The sequence below is a fragment of the Protopterus annectens genome, chromosome 9.part0 (assembly GCF_019279795.1).
Source record: "Protopterus annectens isolate FY-2018-M chromosome 9.part0, PAN1.0, whole genome shotgun sequence".
Taxonomy (NCBI): domain Eukaryota; kingdom Metazoa; phylum Chordata; order Ceratodontiformes; family Protopteridae; genus Protopterus; species Protopterus annectens.
In genome coordinates, this window is record NC_056743.1 from 1,299,957,387 (window position 1) to 1,299,980,333 (window position 22,947).

General features: G+C 41.2%; 1 protein-coding gene across 12 annotated transcripts in view; it reads left to right on the forward strand.

Annotated features, from left to right (window-relative positions):
- CAMK2B (calcium/calmodulin dependent protein kinase II beta) overlaps nt 1–22,947 on the forward strand; it is a 3,372,251-nt gene that overhangs the window by 2,754,438 nt on the left and 594,866 nt on the right. The window lies entirely within an intron of this gene.

Below are 22,947 nucleotides of genomic sequence, written 5' to 3' on the forward strand. Positions count from 1 at the left end.
TTCTGAGATCTGATGAAGCATATTTTTACATGTGAAAGCGCTTATCCGTTGAATATACAATAAATTTGACTGATTTTTAGAGCCTGGTGGTCCTGCCTTGTGTCTTCACTTTAGATACTCTAAAGGGTAACACAGATGAGGCTATTTCGGAAAAGGTTACAACTCAGCTTTCTACCCTTAATTCCGTTGTCAAGACATCCATGTGGCTGATTTCCTATGCAGCCGAGGGATCGAGTCGAGCAGCAGGTTCAGCGATTGCACTGCGGAGACAGTCCTGGATGCACTTGTGCTCCTTTGTGGAAGCCTTCAAGTCTTCCTTTGTCAATACCCCATTTGATGGCTCTTCATTGTTTGGGCCTAAAGTCAAGGAGACCCTCACTAGGTGTGAGCAGGAAGGAAAGACTCTATCTGCTGTAGGAGTCCGTTTTTCTACCCCTACTAGACCATACCCCAAAGGGCAAAAAGGTTGAAAAATGTGGTTCCAGAAGTCCCAAGGAGCTTTCCAGAACACACATAGTGAGCCCCCATTCAGGGGCAGAGGAGGGGACAATAATGGAAGACGCTGCTTTGGCGGCAGAGGGGGGGGTCTGCAAAACCAGGGTGACAGGGAGAAGTTTCCTGGTAACCCTATCAGCGCTCCTGAGAGTAGGCTGGAGTGTCCTACTCTGGAGGCAGTCGGGGGTCGCTTGGCTTTGTACCCAGATGCCTGGCTAGGAATTACTTCAGATTGTTGGGTACAAAACATAGTTACCAGAGGTTACCTCATTCCCTTTGTAGAACCCCTGTTACCCACAAAAAGAATCCCAGATGTTCCACCCAGTCTGAGGAATCAGTCAGTCACAGAAATTCAAAACCAGCTAGAAAAAGAGTCATCCAGCCAGTCCCGGTGGACCAGATAGGATCCGGAACTTACTCCAGATTATTTTTAGTTCTAAAGAAAACAGGGGACTGGATGCCCATTTTAGACCTCAGCAAACTCAATACATTCGTAAAGAAGGAGAAGTTCTGGATGGTCACACTTCAATTGATACTACCGTTCCTGGGAACAGGCAATTGGATGTGCTCTTTAGATCTCAAGGATGTGTACTACCACATCAAAATGGCCAGACCATCCAGAGGTCATCTGCGTTTCTGGCTGGGGGCCAGTCATTACCAATTTCCAGCTCTGCCCTTTGGTCTCACTACAGCCCCCAGAGTGTTCACCAAATGTATGGCAGTAGTTACGGCTCACCTGAGGCGTCTAGGATTCTGGGTGTCTCTGTATCTGGACGACTGGCTCCTATCTGCCACCACCAGGCATCAACTCATTCAGTCCAGGGATCATACGATCAGTCTCTGTTCTCGGTTAGGAATAACCATGCATTTCATAAAATCTGCTTTATTACTATCGCAGCATATCTCATTTATCGGAGCAGACCTAGACACCACCACCGCCCTGGTCAAATTACCTCTAGAAAGAGTCACCTCTCTAAGAAATCAGGTGTCATGCTTGTTACAAGAAAAGAACATACCTGCCTCTCAGGTTTTAAAACTCTTAGGCATAATGGCAGCTTCCCTCATAGCAGTACCTCGTGGTCGGATGCACATGCGGATACTCCAATGGTTGCTTTTCACCCAGTGGTCCTACCAACAGCTCCCGATGTCATTCAAGATTTTGTTGACAGATGCTTGCAAGAGAGACCTTCTCTGGTGGTTGAACAGCCACCAGGTGACAGTAGGTCAACCATTTATATTACCCCCTCCAGTAGCCATGGTAACCATGGACGCTTCCCTGATAGGGTGGGGAGGGGGCTTTTTCAGGGAAAGACTACCCAAGGCACCTGGTCAGAGATGGAATGTCATTTGCACATCAACGTCCTGGAGTTGAGAGCAGTGCTTTTAACGTTGCAGCACTTTCATGACTGTCTACCTCAGGGGACGATTGCGATTCAGACAGACAACATGTCGGTGGTCTGGTGGGGGAACCAAATTTTACCCCTTATGCCGAGAAGCTTTGAGGATTTTGAAGTGGGCTGTATCCACTGGGCACTTTCTATTAGCAACGCACATCCCAGGGAAATCCAAAGTGATAGCGGACAAACTGAGCAGAGTGATTTTGTTACCCCACAAGTGGTCTATCAAACAAAATGTGGTGGAAATGATATTCGGCAGATGGGGCCAGCCTTGCAGCGACCTTTTTGCATCTCCGATGAATGCCAAATGCAAAAGCTACTTTGCCCTGAACCCTCCACTGGGGGACAGTCCCAGGGATTCACTTGTGCACGATTGGCACTCTGGTCTCCTTTATGCTTTTCCTCCAACCCCACTGATTCCCAGATTCTTGCTGAAAGCAAAGGGCTCGGGAAGGACAGTTATTCTGATAGCCCCTTTTTGGCCTCGGCAGATATGGTTCCCTTTTCTTCATCAATACCAACTGGAAGAACCTTGGTTTCTGGACACAGTACCAGACCTTCTTACGCATTTGTCAGGAGTTCTTCACCCCTCTCTTTAGTCCCTCAAACTGACAGCTTGGCTGCTCCACTTCCCAACCTAGCCAGATCATATAATCTGTCTTCCGAAGTACAACATATTCTGGTTTCCTCTCATAAAGTCTCCACTAGGAAACTGTACAGTAGTAAATGGAAATGTTTTGTTTACTGGGCCTCTCAATGCGATATTGATCCCTATGTTGCCCCTCTTGATATGGTTCTGGAATTTCTCGCAACAATTTTTCAGGAAAGTGCTGCAGCAGCCACTGTTAGAGTTCATTTGCCGCTATATCTAATTTTCACTTGGGGATTGAAGGATCTAATCTTATGTCCCACAGATTATGTAAAGCCTTTTTGAAAGTGACTCATCACCTAAGGCCACCCATCAGACAACCAGTTGCACCATGGAACCTAAATTTAATATTATCTCAGCTGATGCTCCCCCCCCCCCCTTTGAGCCTGCATTCTCTTGCCCCTTGAAGTTCATGTCTTGAAAAACATTATTTTTGGTGGCTATTACTTCAGCTCGTAGAGTTTCTGAACTTCAAGCTCTTTCTATTAGGCCCCCTTACTTGGTATTTTTTCCTGATAAAGTCTCTCTCAGGACAAATCCCACTTTTCTTCCGAAGGTCTGCTCCGAGACTAATCTGAATCAGTCTATTGAGTTGCCCACTTTTTTCAGACATCATTCTAATAAAATGGAGTATATGCTACATATAAATCAGAAAATCTGAACAGTTTTTTGTCTCTTACGCTGATAACAAAAAAGGGCTATCTGTGTCTAAAGTTACCTTGTCTAAATGGGTATCAGACTGCATAAAGTCTGTATACTCTTCAACTAATCAGACCTTAGAATACAAGGTGAAAGCACATTCCACTAGGGGGGTATCCACATCTCTGGCTCACGCAGCTCGTTTGCCTTTGTACACCATTTGTGCAGCCGCCACTTGGTCAAAACCACATACGTTTATCACTCATTACAAAGTGGACAGGGCTTCCTTTGGTTCCACTGTTCTCAGGAATGTACTCCCATGAGCCACCCAGGGTTTTGGTGCTTGGGACGCTACCCATGTGTAAGAACAAATGGCGAGATTGAACAGCTTCACATAAAGAAGTTATGTTCTTACCATAACGTTCCATGTGAGTTGTTCATCTCGCCTTTGTTCTTACATTTTCCCCCTCCATCAACCTCCTGGTTCTTGAAAACCGGTTATGACTGGAGGTCTGGTTTGGTTTTTCTACTGTCCTTTACTTCTACCAGACTTTCTTCCTGTGGTTAACTGTACATATATGATTTTATATATACACATATTGACATTTAGGGTATGTTAGGCTGTTCCTTTGTTGCTGGATTCAGCAAACTAGATCTGAGGGTTAGTAAGAGAGCATCATGGAATAGGTACTGTTGCTCGAGCTACTGAAAGATCTTGAGCTTGGAAAGCGGCCGACTCGGAGCCGATGAACTCACATGGAACGTTATAGTAAGAACATAACTTCTTTTTGTTTAAACAGGCGAGTCTATCAGCATTTATATGATATTAGTAAGAACAATCTTAAGAACGCTTTTTTAAACATATTAAGGAACACGAGAGGCATTGGTTCAAATTCAGTGCTCTTAAACAGGTGAGGAACAACAGTAGGGGGGGCCCTTTGATAATTTTTTTTGAGTACCGAGAATTAATGTGGCAGTTAAAATGTAATGCGACATACCCCCCGGGACTTAATGAAGCTGTTAGCCTTTCTAGTTAACTTAAATTGAAAGCTGATTTCCGCATGTAAATAAATAAACAAATTTAGTTACACAGGTTTTAGTTAGTGATAGTACGAAATTTTATTATTACTTGTATGATGTGACTAACAAAGTTTGTTCAAGTTTCTGCTAAGTCTGTATAGATTTTGTTAGGATTATGTGCCTCTGCTGCTAATATGTATTAAAACAATATTTCTAGGTTTGTAGTTAGGCAATGAGGTGATATGTTTTTAGTTATATTTTTTAACATAATCAATTGTTTAATTAAATGAAGTCATGTGACTTTTGTATAAATAGGAAATGAACTAGTAGTAGATGTATTCTGAGGAAGTCAAGGCTGACAGCAGATGAAAGCGCTAAATAAAAGGTGTTGGTGTTTGCCTGAGAGCTGTTTTGCTCTTTCTTTCTTTATTATTAGTTTGTTCATGTTTTGGTTACATGTATGTGTGTATATATATATATATATATATATATATATATATATATATATATATAGATATATACATATATACATACATACATACATATGTGTGTGTGTGTGTGTGTGTGTGTATGTGTATGGATTCCATTCACAAGCTCAAAGTTTCAAAACTTCGAACTGCCAATGGTCGAGGCCGTAAGTTTGAAGTTTTGAAACTTTGAACATTTTGAATGGAGATCACCATACAGTGCAGAATGGGAAATTTGCCATTTTACTCACTGTAGTGTGATCTCAGAGTTGGTATAGTTATTTAGCAGGGGTCGTGGGGGATGCAAGGAGGTTTGTCCCCCTGCAAAAACATAAAAAAATATATTTGGTTTTAATTACAATTTTGAAGTTTCAAAACTTCGATCTTATGGTCTCGACCATTTGCAGTTTGACGTTTTGTAACTTCAAACTTGTAAAGTAGATCTGTGTATACATATGTGCGTGTGTGTGTATGTATGTGTGTGTGTGTTTGTGTGTATATATATATATATATATATATATATATATATGTGTGTGTGTGTGTGTATGTATACACACTGTGACGCAGTGGCCCAGCAATCAAGGAGCCTCCATCCTCACCACTAACACCGGTGAGGGGCATCCATATATGGAAAGGATAATAAATACACACACATTAAAGTACAATTTCCCTTAAGAGCACACAGAGATCACAGTCAGTCTGGGGCTGGTTTCTTCCTTTCTTTCCAGGTCCCCAATAAGACCTTCCACTAGCACAGCTGTAGGGTCCAGATCTCAACCTAGTGGGCAAGCTAAAATCTCCAGCACCCTGTCTGTCCAGCCAGAGCTTCATGTCCCTGCCCAAGTAGCTGACAACACACACTTTGAGATAAGAGTTTATACAACCACACAGACTCTCCTGGGGAAGGCTGGCACAGGTTCTCCAGCTGTGCCCCTTTTACCCAGACTATATGGTAGAAATCTCTGCCACCACCCAGCTAATATTTATCAGCTCCTCGAAGGCCCTTATGAAGGGTGTCCAATTATTGCTGTGCAATATTATTATCCAAATGGTAACTGCAACCAAACAGTCAAGACTTATTTGGAGTGACTTGGTACAGTATCAGTATATACATGCAGTGTACTCTTAGAGCTTAAATTATCTCTACACAAAACAGCCACAGTTGAAATGTTTAAAAATATTTAATAATAATAAATAAAAACACAAGACAATATTTCTTACTACACAGTGCTAGTCAAGAGTTCAGAGATCACAGAGAAATGTTTAAAATAATACCGTAGAAAAGTTCTGACATCACAGAAAAACAAACTAGTCTAATCTTCCTATTTCCTAGCTATTTCTAAGAGAAGACACATTTCTAAAATAAACTTACATACAGAGCAAGACAGTGCTGGTGATGGATGTTCTCAATACAAATGCTCTAATGCTCTCATTCTTTCTGCCCTTAAATTGATAACACAGTACCACTGATTCATTTCAGATTACATCATTTCTTTCTGGTTCCCAGGCTAACAGACTTTCGGAGGTTAATAGCCCTTTTGATTTTGCAGCTGGTCAGGAACGAGAGCAATAAAAGAAATTATACATGCAAATTCTAGCCATTAACTCTGGCCTCAAAACAATAGGCAGAATTCCTTCATCCAGACATATCGGCTCTGAATTTTGACATCAAAGACAGTCATTAAATGCTTGACTTAGCTTTCTTACAGCAGAGTGCATTATTGTTACATTTTTGCAGTTCGATATCCAATGCAGTCTTTTCACATTTAAGAGAACATTGTGGCTTACATTAATATTTACAAATCTGGCCAGGCTGGCAGCCTTCACCTTTTTTCACACACACACACACACACACACACACACACACACACTAGTTGCCACATCATTGAACCCTACATACTCGAGACAACCGCATCAGTTCGACTGTTCTTTGTGTACGGATTATGTTTGCAGGTCACTTCACGTCGGACATATCTAAATGTTTAGGTTTTTGTTCATTTCTGTTGGTTACGACTTCGAGTTTTCTGTGCTCGTATTGTTTGTCGCACCAGCTGCATACTTTCTTTTCAGTATAGTGAGTTGCAATAATTTGTTGTTGTAATGAAATGCGTTTTCAATACCGTTACCCTGATGTACTCGGAAATGGATGCTGTCCCAGGGGTTCCAGAAGAACTGGAAAATCCTGCTGATTAATGATTGATGTATTTGGTATCTGTTGCAGTGCACTGGCCATCGTAGATGTATTACCTCCTGTAATCTCCAGAACTGTCATCTTCATGAGTAACAGCAGCAGTAACAGTTGACTTCTTTGAACCTTAAAAAACTGTCCATTTTTAATATCATATCTCCTACTAGGGTTTGTTGGTTTCCCTCATAAAGGAACTTCTCATAAATATGCAATGCATCTAATATCTCACTGAATTTACATTCATACAAGGAGAAATCAGGGACATTTTTTATCTCATCATGTAACTGCTGTATTTAATCTGATAACTGTTTCTCATGACTTTGAATGAAGTCAGTCATAAAGGAACTTCTCATAAATATGCAATGCATCTAATATCTCACTGAATTTACATTCATACAAGGAGAAATCAGGGACATTTTTTATCTCATCATGTAACTGCTGTATTTAATCTAATAACTGTTTCTCATGACTTTGAATGAAGTCAGTCATTAACTTCATGTGTTGCACACTTAATTGCAGGAACAGTTATTGCCATTTCTTTAGTAGGTCAGGGTATTTATTGCCCTATGTAGACCTTTTCATTTGCCCGTAATCCTCAAAGTACTACCTTTTTGGCCAGATAATAAGCTTCAGTGGATAAACCTTGCCATGGAACCAGTTTGTACTGTCATATCTGCTTCTTTAATTGCTTAGTAATTGCAGACAAATTCCAATAAACTTGCTGATCTGGCCATCCTCATCAAGGAAATTAGTACCATCAAGCAACAGATTACCCAATACATTTAAAAATTCTTGCATATGTTTATCATTATTACCAGTATTACACAAAAGTGAAGATGTACAATCAAGTTTTTATTCTGTATGTTTTAGCCATGTTCACAGTTTGCAGGAAAACACTATAAATCCATTTGTCAGAAAACCCTTGCAACTGCTGATAAATTTGGCACAGTTCAACAATATCATCATCTTCTTTCGGCTGTTCCCGTTAGGGGTCGCCACAGCAGATCACCTGTTTCCATTTCTTCCTGTCCTCTGCATCTTGCTCTGTCACGCCAACCACCTGCATGTCCTCCCTCACCACATCCATAAACCTTATCTTAGGCCTTCCTCTTTTCCTGTTACCTGGTAGCTTCATCCTTAGCATCTTTTTCCCAATATACTCAGCATCCCTCCTCAGCACATGTCCAAACCAACGTAATCGTGCCTCTCTGGCATTGTCTCCAAACCTTCCAACTTGGGCTGACCCTCTAATATACTTATTCCTAATCCTCTCCACCCTTGTCACACCCAGTGCAAATCTTAACATCTTTAATTCTGCCACATCCAGCTCAAACTCCTGCCTTTTTGTCAGTGCCACTGTCTCCAACCCATATAACATAGCTGGTCTCACTACCCTCTTGTAGACCTTCCCTTTCACTCTTACAGATACTCGCGTGTCACAAATCACTCCTGACACTCTTCTCCACCCACTCCATCCTGCCTGTACTCTCTTCTTCACCTCTCTTCCACACTCACTGTTACTCTGAACTATTGACCCCAAGTATTTAAACTCATCCACCTTCGCCACCTCTACTCCTTGCATCTTCACCATACCTCTATCCTCCCTCTCATTCACACACATATATTGTCTTAGTCCTGCTGACCTTCATTCCTCTTCTCTCTTGAGCATATCTCCATCTCTCCAGGGTCTCCTCCACCTGTTCCCTACTCTCACTACAGATCACAATGTCATCTGCAAGCATCATAGTCCACGGGGACTCCTGTCTGATCTCGTCTGTCAGCCTGTCCATCACCATTGCAAATAAGAAAGGGCTCAGAGCTGATCCTTGATGTAACCCCACCTCCACCGTAAATGCATCCGTCACTCCCACCGCAGACCTCACCGCTGTCACACTACCTCGTACATATCCTGTACCACTCTTACATACTTTTCTGACACTCCTGACCTCCTCATACAATACCACAACTCCTCTCTAGGCACCCTGTCATATGCTTTCTCTAAGTCTACAAAAACACAATGTAACTCCTTCCGACATTCTCTGTACTTCTCCATCAACACTCTCAGAGCAAAGATGGCATCTGTAGTGCTCTTTCCTGGCATGAAACCATACTGCTGATCACTAATTATTACGTCCCTTCTTAACCTTGCTTCCACTACTCTTTCCCATAACTTCATGCTGTGACTGATCAATTTTAATCCCCCTGTAGTTACTACAGCTCTGCACATCATCCTTATTCTTAAAAATCGGTACCAAAACACTTCTTCTCCATTCCTCAGGCATCCTCTCACTTTCCAAGATTCCATTAAACAATCTGGTTAAAAACTCCACTGCCATTTCACCTAAACACCTCCATGCTTCCACAGGTATGTAATCTGGGCCAACAGCCTTTCCATTCTTCATTCTCTTCATAGCTATCCTTACTTCCTCCTTGCTAATCCATTGTACTTCATGATTTACTATCCCTACATCATCCAACCTTCTCTCCCTCTCATTCTCTTCATTCATCAACCCCTCAAAGTACTCTTTCCATCTCCTCAACACACCCGCCTTGCTTGTGAGTACGTTTCCCTCATTATCCTTTATCACCTTTACTTGCTGCACATCTTTCCTAGCTCGGACACTCTGTCTAGCCAATCGGTACAGGTCCTTTTCTCCCTCCTTAGGGTCCAACCTTTCATACAACTCTTCATATGCCTTATCCTTAGCCTTCGCCACCTCTCACTTTGCCATGCACCTCATCCCCTTATACTCCTGTCTACTTTCTTCATCTGTCTGACAATCCCACTTCTTCTTTGCCAACCTCTTTCTCTGTATGCTCTCCTGTACTTCCTCATTCCACCACCATGTCTCCTTGTCATCCTTCCTCTGTCCAGATGTGATACCAAGCACCTTTCTAGCCGTCTCCCTTACTAGCTCTGCTGTAGTTACCCAGCTATTTGGTAACTCTTCACTGCCACCCAGTGCCTGCCTTATCTCATCCCTGAACTCCACCTCACAATTACCCTTTTTCAATTTCCACCACTTGATCTTTGGTGCTGCCCTCACACTCCTCCTCCTATTCTTGATAACCAACGTCAGACTACAAACCACTATCCTATGCTGCCTAACGACACTTTCTCCGGTCACCACTTTACAGTCTCCAATCTCCTTCAAACTGGCCCTCCTACATAAGATATAATCCACCTGTGTGCATCTTCCTCCACTCTTGTATGTCACTGTATGCTCCTCCCTCTTGTTAAAGTACGTATTCACCAAAACCATGTCCATCCTTTTGGCAAAATCCACTACCATCTGACCTCCTGCATTCCTTTGTTTAACACCATACCTACCCATCACTTACTCATCCCCTCTGTTCCCTTCACCAACATGCCCATTGAAATCTGCTCCAATCACCACTCTCTCACCCTTGGGTACAGTCATCACCACTTCATCCAATTCACTCCAAAATTTTTCTTTCTCATCCATTGCGCACCCAACTTGTGGAGCATACGCACTAACAACATTCATCATTACACTATCAATTTCCAGCTTCATAAACATCACTCTATCCGACACTCTCTTCACCTCCAAAACACTCTCAGCATACTGTTCCTTCAGAATAACTCCTGTGCCATTTCTCCTCCCATCCACACCATGATAAAACAATTTGAACCCACCTCCGATACACCTAGCCTTACTCCCCTTCCATCTGGTCTCTTGCATGCAAAATATACCAACCTTCCTTCTGTCCATCATATCAGCTAGCTCTCTCCCTATACCAGTCATACTGCCAACATTCAAAGTTCCGACCCTCACTACCACAGTCCTAGCCTTTCTCCTCTCCTCCTGCTTTCGGCCATGTCTTCCTCCTTCGGCCAACAGTAACCCAATTTCCGCCAGCACCCTGTAGGCTAACAGTACTGGTGGTGGTCGTTGTTAACCCGGGCCTCGACCGATTTGGTATAAAAATTTTTCTTGGCGACTACATGAAATATTTTGGCGAAGTTTTACACCGGATGCCCTTCCTGACGCAACCCTCCACATTTATCCGGGCTTGGGACCGGCACAAAGAAATGCACTGGCTTGTGCATCCCCAGTGGCTGGGTTGGCACAGTTCAACAACATAAAATACAAAATGGAAAATCATGTTTCAGGAACTATGATTCAATCTATTTATTGGGGCATTCAGAAAAGCAAGCCTTCGCACATCAGCATGTGCTCTGTCAAGTAGGTGAAACATTTCAAACAAACCATTGTTTAAATACCTTCTCTAATAAAAGTGACACAATTAGTTACTACCTTCTTGAATTTTACATTGTTGAATATTGCCTGGATTTTCAATGATGATATAATTCATGATTATCTTCTTGAAATTTATGTTGTTGGACATTTCCTGGATTTATTGGCAGTTGCAGAAGTTTTGTCATTTGCTTAATAATAGGTTCATAAGTTTGTTTGTTGGGCATTGCCTGGATTTAACAGCAGTTGAAGTTTTGTCAATTTTTGGTTTAGTAATAATTTTAGAGAAACCTTTTCAACACTGTTTCTAACAAGAGAAGCAGCATTCCCATTTGTGGATTCTGCTAATTCTCAGGTAGCATCAGGACTATTAAAATCACTAGCTATCACATAAAATCAGTGCTGAAGGAGGGTTGGGTGCAGGGTACAGAAACAGGACCTAATAACTGGGCAGGAGTGGGGTTGTGCATCTGGCCACCTGGTTGGTGTGCCAGTAAAAGAAGCATCCTTTTTTTGTGCTTTTCAGTGGAATAGCTGGAAGCTGGGGAGGGCATGGATCTGTAATATGCTCCTTAGTGCAGTGCACTCCCTCAAAAAGTTGTGTGTGTAACATGAAAGCATTTTTCTACACTGCAGGGGCAGTTTTGACAGCTGTATTGTCAGAGAATGAGTTATAGAATTTGTCCATTGTTACAGTGCTGTGGCAACACATGCTGTGTACAAAGTGGCCATGGTATTGTGGCTTCAGATAGTTTATGAGGTTGACTATGTGCTCTGGATGGTATTTTTACATGCCATGTAGTCAGTGTAATAACAGCACACATTAAACATAGTAGCTGAGTTGTCCACTGATATAGGCATGAATAACCAAAGCATTTATGTGGTAGTCATTTTTATCTTATTTCTCAGTGATTATATACTATTTATGCTGCTAGACCCCACCATCACTCACCAAAAAAAAAAAAAAAAAAAATAGGTATCTGTTCATTCCTACCACTTCCTGCATGAATTGTTTAATAGAGGTGCTTGTCTTCGCTATTACTGTAATTTGGACTTCATTGTTTGAGTTTTCATTTTATGTTTAATGTGACTGATATTCTCATGCTGCATGTAGTTTGTTTGTATTATTGACTGTTTGGACTTAAATTTACCAGGTGTGTTTTTCTCCTGTTACCATTAACCCTCTGGTGACTTGCATATATTTGTACTTATTGTTTTTCCTTTTGTTACTGTTGTGTTTTCATATCATTTTCCTGCTCTCCCTAGCTTGCAAGTTCTCTGATATTCTGAGCTCAGTGAAGAAGGGCCCTGGGCCTTCTGAGTCTGAGAGGGTTCAGCCAGGCACTGCCCAACCAAAAATTCCATTACCCCTCAATCCTGTCATTTCCAGCCAGTGTAAGTAACCAGGAGTGCTAACAATGACTACAGAATGCACTAGGAAAGCATGTATTGTATGACTGCAAGTCTGTCCACTTACAAAGAATGGTTCAGATTATAATGCAAGGTGTGCATTTTTGTAGTAGAATACTTCAAATGATAAAGCATCAAGCCTAGTATGACAGCCTTGAGTGTGTACAGTTTTAAACGCCATCCTATTTACACTACAGATAAAGAATACTGTAGTTGTATTATTTTTCTTAACACCTTTACTGATGACATTATGTTGCTGCATGCAAAGATGTGCCGTTACGTCTTGAGTAGTTTACTTTATTTTAGAGATTAAAGTTTTGATAGTGATTTATGGAAAAAGGTTTGCATGCTTTTGCATAACTCTTATAAATGCTTTTATAAATGAATTAGCATTTGCACATGAAAATGCAGCAGTGGCCACACTTTCTTCAGGTGCTATGGTTGCTGAGTTCTTTGAGGGTGTAAGGGTACTTTCATTGGAGAAGCAAGGCCTACCATGTACCCACAGGTGGGGATCACTGAGCTTCTCACTTCAGAGTCTGCACATGTCTTGGAACCCTTTTCTTCACCTTTGGTGATAGTTTTTCCTTATATCCGAAGCAAAGGCATGCTAGTAGAACTTTGCTTTGAGGATTTGGAGCACTACCAGAATGGTGGTGGTTGAAGGAACTGCAAACTGACCTTAGCTTTGGGGATCTTCAGCAGTGGATGGCAGCTTGGACTTCCTTTCTATAAACCCTTTCTTGACACAGGTCCTCAAAGATGTGTTGCTCCTAGTGTTATGGTGCTTCCGCCACTGGACATTGGAAGCTTTGTTTTCTCTTCTATGCATGAGATATAACTCAGTGGGGGTTGGGGGGGGTAAGTAAACCTTGAGAGAATATAACCTGATGTCAGAGCAAGGGTATGTTTAGGCCACTCACAAACTACTGCCAACCATGGCTGACACTTTCATCTCCCATAGGGGTCCAGTAACCACCTATAAATATGTATCTCTTTCCTAATTCATGTATGTAGTGCAAAAAGGGAGCAGGCTTATCCTTCAGGGTCTGATGTGCTGTTGGGGTGTTTCCTTCCCTTCCGAATCCTGCTTGACATGGTCATGATTATCAGAGAGAGAGAGAGACAAGACCCCGGCCTCTGAGACAAACAGTGAAAGTAACACTTTTGCTTCTGTTGGAAGCCACCTTTCCCTTAGATGAACCCTCCTGTGAGGCAGACATTAAGCTGATGAAATCATATTTAGACTGTCATGCATTCCCTAGTCCTTCTTTACAAAAGAGTCTGCATCACTGTCTTGAAAAGAAAGGTGAGGAGCCTTAGATCATGCCGCCCCTAAGCATCTTCTGAAGTTTGCCATTTTTCCAGTCCATAAGTACCATACACTAGTCTTTTAGTTCCTAGAAAGGAAGATGCCCTTTATAAATTCATGACTGAATTGTATGTCATCCTTTTAAAGCAGCCCAAGGCCGATTTGGCTAGGCATAAGGCCCAGAGACCATAGTGGATGTCTATTCACTCACATTATAGTGTGTCAAAGGCTTTGTGAGGGTTTGGCAAGAGGGTGCTTTGTTGTCAGTTTAGGCCTCAGGCCCTTAATTAGTTATCTCATTTGTCTCAAATTCATTTCTTCTTTGTTAACCATACACTAAAAAGCTGAGTTAGTTGTCTTAGTCTTTCATCATAGCTTTTGTCGGAAAAACTTTGACTTTGGCAGTTATTAGAGTATAGCCCAGCCTAAATAGATTGCATTTTATGAATGAATAACTTAAGGGAAAAAAACTGAAGAGTAAGACAAACCGGAGAAAAGGGGAGAAAAAAGTAATCTGGACAGTGTGGGGTAGGACTTGATGGAAGGGTGGCTGGGGGCATCAGGTTATTTGCACTGAGGGGGATAGTGGACAGTGGGGGATGGGCACCATATAGCCCCTTTGACTAGGGAGTCAAGTTGACCTAAAGCTGGCCTGCCCACCTATTACTTCATTCAAACAAAAATATTGAGAACAGCATTTGATCAACCATCTCAGTGAATTTATTAATAACGTTCAGTACACCAAGATGTGTACACCATTACATTGCTGTTGTAGTAGCCTAAGCTATATGGGCCATATGCTACCAAAGGCTTGACAACTGGACAGCTTCCAAAGCTGTAGGGCACCTTCCATGCACCCTAAGCACTGAACAGCTTGGTGAGAGTGGTATAAAGTCAGTGATTATGGTTCAAACCTTCTGAGTTTTCCTGCCATCGAAGAGTGCTCTTCCCTGCCAGCTTCAAGTGATCAGTGGGTTGACGAGCACTTCTTCAACATGGGGAAGATAAGTACCCAGTTGCAGACTACATTCCATTTTATCAGTTTTTGTCAGGACAAGTTTATCTTTTCTGTAAAAATGAGGTGTTAGAGGTTAGGGCTAGTGTTTTTTGGTTGTTGTCAGTAAAAGATTTTACCTCAAAAATTAAACCTTTAGTCAGGAGGTATAGCTTTAAACAACAAAATAAAATCACATGGTCACTCCGCTGAATTAATTGCAATAGCAACTCAACATTTAAGAACAGGAAAATGTTTAACTACCACTATATTACTGTGTATTTCAACATTCAAGTAAAAATATAATGCTATTAAAATGTAAAATATAAATGTTACTAAAAACATGGTAAAATGTATATAAATGGGGTTGTTCAAGCCTCATAATCTAGCACTCCACTTTGCAAAAATTAGCATTAATACCTGTGATATTTGTAGCATTCAGCAAGAGTTGCCAGTGCAAGTCCCATACTTTTAAATGTGCCTCCCAGTTACCTTCCCAATTACAATAAAGCACCTTCTCCAAAACAAAATGACAAGAATTTTCTCAGGTTGATATTGTGAACTTTGACCACCACTTATCCACAGTAGTAAGAAAATCCTTCTATGTAGCACATCCTATAAGTAAAGGCATCGCATCTAGATGTAAGGATGTTATAATTCCATTATACTTGACCCTCATCAGACCAATAATTGAGTACAGTGCTCCCCTTTCCATGTACCTTATCAGACACCTGCAACAACTGGAGAGACCACAGAGGTTTCTCACCAAGAAATTACAGGGTACACAATACAAGTTTTACATGGAAAGATTGAAAGCCCTGTCACTGTAGTCTGTCTCCTACAGGTTGCTAAGGGATGACCTGTGCCTGGCTTACAGGGCAGACTCTGACCCAGCCCTGATGGAAATGCTACACATTCCTAAATCAAACTGCACGAGGGTCACTCACTCCAGGAATCTTATCCTAGCCTCTGATATGAACAGGTCATGCTGGAGAGATAAATACATCTCCCAGAGACTGCCACTTCTCTGGAACAAGCTTCCAATTCATGTGACATACAGCCCCTCTCTGACCCTCTTCAAACGCAACCTAGATCAGTGGATGGGTGACAGCAGATTTTCTCCTGTGGTGCTGCCCATGTCCCATCTTGACAGAGGAAGTCATTATTAACTACCATAGACCCTTACCTCTGCAAACTTCACTCACTTAACCACCGACAATTGAGGCAACTCAGGATAAATATGGCTAGGCTGTAAGGACTCTAGGGCCGTTAGCCTAGTAACCTTCTATGAGCCTATGAACCTATACTGGAATGTTTATTCAAGATGTTTACATAGTCACCCCTCTTAATTACACAAGTACAATGATAGATTCTCTTCTTTATTGCCCTTTCTGTCCTCCCAATATAAAACATTGGGCAGGATATTTTGTTCCCCTTTGGTTATTAATTACTTCATTGTGTCCTTTCTCAAAATAATAATTTAAATTCTTACCCTTTTATATACAAATTTGGAAGCCTTACCCAGCTGGGTCATTAATCCAAACAGCTCAAACACATTCTTCCAGTTCTTAGTATATCCTTAATTTCACAAGTTCTGCTGTTGTAATACAACACCATAGCTCTAGAGTAATCAGGAGCCTCCATATTTACTTTATTTAGTCTAAAAGGATACCTAATAAGGGGCTGAAATGTAATCATTCTTTTCATAGCTACTTCATCCTTAACCTTATCAACAATATCCTGAGGGTAGCCCCTTTTTGATAACATTTGTTTGTGAATATTAATTTCCTCAATGAAGAAATCTTCTTGTGATACAGTGCAGGAAACCGTTACCATTTTTCAGCATTACATAAAAAAAATAATAAAATGACTATCCTATTCACTTTTGAAACTCAAAAATGGAGAAGTGACGTTGATATTATTCAAAAACTCATTGATTTGATCAATACCAAGTCCAAAGGTTGAAAGCATCATGAAAAATGTAACTATAATGCAATGGACTGCCAAAAGGCTGAAGGAAAAACATAATTCTTCTTCCACCACCACAATATAATATTGGTGAAAAGTGCTGCTGTTATCCCCATGGCAACACCTTTTACTTGTTTGTAATATTCACTTTCAAAGAATACAAAGTTGTTGCACAAAACTGTCTCCATGCAACTAACAATGTTTACAGGTTCATGGGGTATGTACCAGGCTAACGATCGCCAGGACCTTTTTAAGCCGAGACATGCATCCCAAATCTCTGATAAGTACTGGTACCCTTGATATGTGCAAGCAGGGGCTTGGGAGAAGAAACATTTACAAGCAGGGGACTGGGAGATGAACCATTTACACGCTGCCTGTGTCCATTACAGATAGTGGTGCTAAACCAGGGATGAATTTCCTCTTCCCCATCCAGCTGTCCAAGTTACTCTTGAATTAGATTTATGGAGAAACTTTGCTTCACATGGATGTGGAGCCTGTTCCAGAGAAGGGGTAGTCTCTGGGATACATACCTGTCTCTCCAGTAAGTCCATTTTATATCACATGCAAGATTTAAGTCTTTAGAATGGGTAATTCTCATGCTGTTTGTTTTGTGGATATGCAGGAGGTCCATCAGAGTAGGTCTGACAATGCCTTGTATGCCAGGTATGGATCTCTGTTCAGCAGCCTCTAGGAGACAATGCAAGGATAGGTCTTTGGGGCGGTCTGCATAAGACATGTTACTTATGCCCTTTATTCTTTTAGTGAGGAACCTGTGTTGTGGTTCCAGTTATTATATGTGTCTGGTTAGGTACACACCAAAGGGGGAATTATACCTTCATTGAATACAGTGGAATAGTAACCTCCTTGGACCTAGATGCATACATTTGATTATATGTCGCACAACATAGAATGATTTCCTCACTACTATAGACACATGGTGGTCAAAGGCTAGATTACACTCTGAGTGTCTCAAAGTCCCTGACTACTGTATCGACTCTTAGGGGTACATTATTAGCATGATATTTACCAGCGGTGAATGATTTCCAAAGGATACTGTTATGCAGTTCTTGGCATTTAGTTTTAGTCCATTGTTCTGACACAAGTTATTTGTCTGTGTCAACCCTTCCTGAAGAGCATTATTGTTGATGGGGGATGCTATGACTGCTCCTAATTTTTAATCATGTGCAAATTTGGTCAGCCAGGTGCCATTGCCCTTGACTTCAGAAAAGTAAATGCCAAACGAGAGGTCCCTGGACTACTCCCTGAGAGACTGCACTTTGTGACTGACCTCTTTGTAGAGGTGGACTCCCCAATTCTAATTTCATGGGCCCTGTCCGTCAGTCAGCTGGCTATCCACAGTGTGACATAAGGGTTTACACCTAACCTCTTGAGGGGGGTATTGTGTCAAATGCCTTGCCAAGGTCAAATTATTCAGTGTGAACCATTTTGTACTCATCCATTGCTTTGGTGACCTTCTCCAGGAAGTCCACCAGGTTGAGTAGGCATGACCTGCCCTTGACAAAGCCAGATTGGGTTGGGTCCAGTGTCAGGAGGTTTCCTATGTCATTATTAATCATTCCCATGATAATTCTTTCCATGATTAAGTTTTTGCTGCAAATTACTCCCCTGTACCAGGGATTCATAAAACCATTCTAAACCTTTATATTATGAGGAATAACTAAAAACAAGTCCTTAAAATCAGTAACTACTAACTAAGCATTTTACACAAATTCCTCAAATTCAAATTCAGCCATAGTGTTCAGAAAATGCCAAGAGTCTTTTAAAGTATTTTGTTACCATTACAAAAAACTTTTCAATCTAAAGTCCACAGATATTGCCAGTGGTTCTGTTTTCAAATAACCTGTGGCATCAGTTAGCTATTGAGACAGATCAACAATTGATTTGTGAATTTTTGTTATCCCAAAAATGCTTGGTATCACTGGTTTCTTCATCTTAAAATACTCAACCAAGTCCTTAAACAAATTGTATTCCAAGAATAAATCCTCCACCCACAAATCAAGCCTAGGGTATGCTGTATTTGCTTCATTCTTAGAGGCTCCTCTAAATAATTCTGTAAGAGATACTGTCCATCATCACAGCCCCCCACCTTTACCTGGCTTTATAATATGAATTGCCGTAATCATTCAGTAATTTTACTATAAGATCTTTTTCAACAGTCATCAAATTATATGTCACGTTGCCTCATTACTGCTGTCTGCCTAATAGCATTTTCACAGAGATTGCCACGTAAAGCCAAAGGGGGGTACTAAAGTCGGATTAAACACATTGGATCTAGTCAGAGTTCTTAGAGCACTCTCATTTGATCGTTTATCTGCAAAAATAATAAATAATTCAGTAAATTAAATCCAGGTTCAACTGTCTAATAAATTATTTCAAGTTCATAGGTGTTTACTAGGCTAATGACAACAAGGGCCTTTTTAAATCTAGCTATGCATCCCAAATCTCTGACAAGTTCTGTTACCCTTGATAAGTATAAGCATGGGGCTGGGAGATGGACCATTTACAGGTTACTTGTTTCCATTAGAGACATAGTCTTTTAAAAGGCCCACACTATCAACCTGTGTGACTGCCTCAAAAGTAAAGCCTTTTAAAAAAATTGTCATAAAATGGAGTAATATCCAAATAACTATAAATAAAAATTTTAAAACCATCAAAGTCAAGAATAAATCCTCTTTCAGCATGAAAATCTGTTGATTAAAATAATTTTCCCTTCTTGTTGGAATTCTGTTGGTATCTGTTGCTTAGCATATCATAATTGCGAAAACCAGCATTGCTTGCTCTGCTGCTAGTCCACTTCTTTCTCTTGCAGCTTCAGTGACCTTCTGAAGGGAACTGGTGGTTCTAAAAAATCAGTTCCTTCCTGTCTATTTTGGTTTACCACTTCACAAATGTACTTGTGGTCACCAGGATTACTTATGTTATCGCCAACACCTTTATCTTTTGGTGGTACAGTGTACACCTTTTTCATTCTGAAATCCCAATTTTTTTGTTTTTGTGATATTCTCACAATAGTGTTCAACTAACTCAAAAGATCTTACAAAACATGTCTTCATAGGTTGGGAATAAGAAATCTTTAATAATCTCACCATGTAACAATCGAATATCCTCCTCAAATTTCTTCATCATCATCTTATTGTCTTTCGCCTTTACCTTTATTTGTTCAATTCCAGTTCAAACATCTCCAACAGTTTAGCATGTAATACCTAGCCCTCAACCAGTCCATTCAAAACATCATACAATCTAAGTCCTTTGCGGACATGTTTTGCCACAATACTATCACATTAAAAACACTGTTTGCAAGCCCCTGTATTTTTCAAGTTATTTTTCAAACTTACACTTTTTGCCTTTAAGTGTCTCTCTACATCCAGAGACATTTCCCATTATTGCTAGTATATTCAAAGGTTCTTTTGAACCAGTCCCCCCTAAATCTGCATTTTGTGATGCACAGTGGACATCCTACAGTACCCAGTTGCTCACAGACCCACTTAGTGGTAGTGCTACTGTGCCTAATAGAACCATGGGGTATTTTTGACCCTCTTTTCTCAGGCAGCAGTCTTGCAAAACAACCCCTCCCACCATCTTGAGTTGCCAGTGTTATCCAGTATGCTAACCATTTTATTTGATATTTGAGTTAATAAGATTAACAACATTGCAATTGGGGGGGGGGGGTTCAATAGCACCACTGTCATCATGTACATCCCCTTCAAATAATTCCTGTGACACCCTATAGGAAACCACATCCAACAACCAAAAAGTCATAAACAATACAAACAGGAACTTAAAAATGAAAAAGTCTTGTTACCAACTAGATGTCACAGTTTGTTGATACAGTAAGCAGCTTTGTTCCTTCTACAGATGGAACTTCTTCAGAAGAGTGCAAACACTACAAACACATCTTTAAATAATGAAATAAAATCTCACAATGTATCCAAAAACAACAGGAGGACACAGGATAGGCTCCAGGTTATAAAACTTTAATCAAGCACAAGAGCTTTCACATCTGCTTCTTCAGGTGCATAAAAACAAACTGAAACTAGTCATACTTTTAAATATTACATGACAATTCATCACATGACTATATACATTCCATTACTATACAATATTAAAGCTGTATAGTAACCACAAAATAACTAAAAATTCTAAGAAAATCCTAAAATGTATATTTTTGTATATTTTTATATACTTTGTGCAATATAAACACACATTAAAATACATATTCTTAAAAACAGCTGCTTTACCTACTTAGAGGTCTGGCCTTTAACTTTGGTCTCAGTGGTATTTGTTCATTGAGACCATGTCCGATATCAGCTCTGAATAAAACTATCCATCTAGGTTCCAGTTCCTCTGATGTTCTTCATCCCACATTGCTGCAGTCCTAACTATTGGGTAGTCCGCTGTCCAGTCGGCCCGAATACCAAAGTATATGGCTGACGTCGGTCACGGCGCATTAGACTGACGTCAGTACGTCAGGGTACTAATGCGCATGACCGACGCCATATCCTCAGTCTTTTTTGCCGCATGGTCCGATGCAGAAGCAGTTTTTGCGAGTGCAGGTTGGCGTTCTGAAAGTTTCTGAAGTCAGAGTTTCAGACCGAATCAAAGTTGGCTAAGTACCCCGTTGGGGAATATTTTGGTATTTTCTTGCCTCAGTATTTAACCGGATGTCAGAAAAAGTGAATAACTGTATTTCTTGTGGGAAACAGATACCTCATAGGGATTACCATACTTTGTGTATACCTTGTTTAGGGCCTGAGCACGACGTTGTTGGATGCCGCTCTTGTGCTAGGTTTAACAAACGCACTATTAAGAGAAGGTTAGACTGTGCCAGGTTAGTGTTTGGGAAGCGTTGTAATTATAAAATGCCGCCGGATGCTCCGCGCCGCTTCAGCCAAAAAGCGCAAGGACAAAGCAGGGAAGCCTAGAGTGGAAGAACCGACAGTCCCGGACGCCGGTTCTTTAGAAGGCTCAGTGGAGCCGGAGGTTCTGCCAGGAGTTTCTTTGGAGTCTCAGGGAGAAACTTTACTGTTACAGGATGTATCTCAGGAAGTAGGCCAGCCTGAAGGGGCTTCTCAGGTGGCTGTTCTTCCCTCTCTTCCTAAGGTGGTTAGGGCCTCGCCTTCTGTTTCTAAGGCTTCTTTAAGAGGCAGGCCTGCTTTAGCTTCAGTGGGGGTTTCTCCGAGTGTTTCAGGGTCTTTGCCTAAGATGCATATGCTAAAAATGGCAGAGGATTTGATTACAATGATTAGAGGTTCTATGCCCCCTCCTGATAAGAGGCCTAGGGTGGAACCTGAGTTTGAGAGTTTTGAGCAATGTTCAGAGGCTTCTGAGTCTTCGGCTGAAGACTTGCAGGAGTATCCTCCTTATTCTGATTCTGATGTGGATGATTCTACTCCTTCAGCTTCGCCTCCTGAGGATTTTTCATTTTCAGAGACTCTGCATTCCATGAGGGAGCATTTTAAATGGGAAGGTCAAGATTTCTCTGATTCCAGGAAGAGGCTTAGAGAATTCTTGTTTTTACCCCAGCATAGGCCTTTAGCTATACCTCCTGTTCTGAATGTGGTAGAAGATGTTTTTGCAGAGGCTTCCCTGAATCCTGACTCTTTGCCTCCTGCCCCAGTTAAACCGGATAGGTACTATAGGGTGCCTGAAGCCCATAAGTATCTTTTAAGAGTCCTAGGGCAGACCCAGAAACTGTCTCTCAGGGGCCTAAAGGTGTGAAGGCTTCTGTGGTTAAAAATCCTGTTCCTCCTGATAAAGAGGCAAGGGCTTTGGATAGATGGGGAAAGAAGGTGTATACTTCTTCCACTTTAGCCGTGAGGGCGTTGAATTGTCAGTTTCATATGTTAAAATATCAGAATTATCTCCTTTCACAATTGAAGTCTAAGGTGGATGCTCTGGCTGAAGGTATTGAGTGTAAAGAATTGCAGGATTTAGTTCATGTTTCTGAACAGGTGGGTAAGCATTCCTTGCAGTGTGGTTTTGATGCTGTGCAGGCCTCCTCGAGGGTGGCTGCCACTGGTTCTGTTCTTCGTAGGCACGCCTGGTTGAGGGATCAGAACTTAGCTGAGCATGTTAAGACAAGGATTTTGGATGCTCCTTTACAGTCTGATGTGTTGTTTGGTTCGCCTGTGGAAGCAGTTTTAAAGAAAATGGAGGACAAGGCTAAG